The sequence below is a fragment of the Otolemur garnettii genome, unplaced genomic scaffold (genome assembly GCF_000181295.1).
Source record: "Otolemur garnettii isolate 467f Iridium unplaced genomic scaffold, OtoGar3 scaffold00041, whole genome shotgun sequence".
Classification (NCBI taxonomy): domain Eukaryota; kingdom Metazoa; phylum Chordata; class Mammalia; order Primates; family Galagidae; genus Otolemur; species Otolemur garnettii.
Window position 1 is genome coordinate 5,333,547 of NW_003852436.1, and position 968 is coordinate 5,334,514.

At 43.3% G+C, this 968-nt stretch overlaps 1 non-coding gene across 1 annotated transcript; it reads right to left on the reverse strand.

Moving 5' to 3' along the window:
• Nucleotides 1-595: 595 nt before the first annotated feature.
• Nucleotides 596-698, reverse strand: LOC111725466. Its single transcript, XR_002773527.1, has one exon. It is a non-coding gene; the product is annotated as a U6 spliceosomal RNA (small nuclear RNA).
• Between the last annotated feature and the right edge of the window lie 270 nt (nt 699-968).

Sequence of the window (968 nt, forward strand, 5' to 3'; positions counted from 1 at the left end):
CACTTTTTTTTTTTTTTAATATCCTCATTTGCTTATTTTTTCTTTTCTTTCTTTTTTTTTTCAGTTTTTGGCCAGGGCTGGGTTTGAACCTGCCGCCTCTGGCATATGAGGCTGGCATCCTACTCCTTTGAGCCACAGGCACCACCTGCTTATTTTTTCTTATCTAGCATCTTGACTGATTGGGATTCTTTGACTGGGTGACTACAACATTCATACTGAAGGATCTGAGTCTATAATAGTGCAGATTTTATTGAGTTCTTTTATATTGGACACAGAAGTAATGCGATATCCCAGACAATCCTTGAGGTACTAGACATGATCCTCACTACTTGCAGAATGTACCAGCCACGCAATTTTCCTTTAATAATCAGGTCAATTTCCCCAGCAATTTCCTTCCTTCTTTCTTTTTTTTTGGGGGGGGAGGGCAGGGGAAAAGAACAGAATCTCCCTCTGTTGCCCAGGCTAGAATGCCATGGCCTACCTCACAACAACCTCAAACTCTTGGGCTCAAGCAATCCTCTTGTCTCAGCCTCCCAAGTAGCTGGAAATACAGGTGCCCACCATGATGCCTGGCTAATTTTTCTATTTTTTTTTTTTAAATATGGAATGCTTCATGAATTTGCATATCATCCTTGTGCAGGGCCCATGCTAATCTTCTCTTATTCCAATTTTAGTATATGTGCTGTGGAAGCAAGCACTAATTTTTCTATTTTTAGTAAAAATGGGGTCTCTCTCCTGATCAGGCTGGTCTCAAACTCCTGACCTCAAACAATCCTCCTACCTCAGCCTCCCAGAGTGCTAGGATTACAGGTGTGAGCCACTACACCTAGCCAGCAACTGTCATCTTTGCCTGTTGATGATAGTCTCAGCTTCCGATTTGATGGGACTAGTGCTGGGTCCTCTGCTGACAGCATTCCTCTTTGAAAACTAAGTCCTAGGCTCGGCGCCTGTGGCTCAAGTGGCCAAGG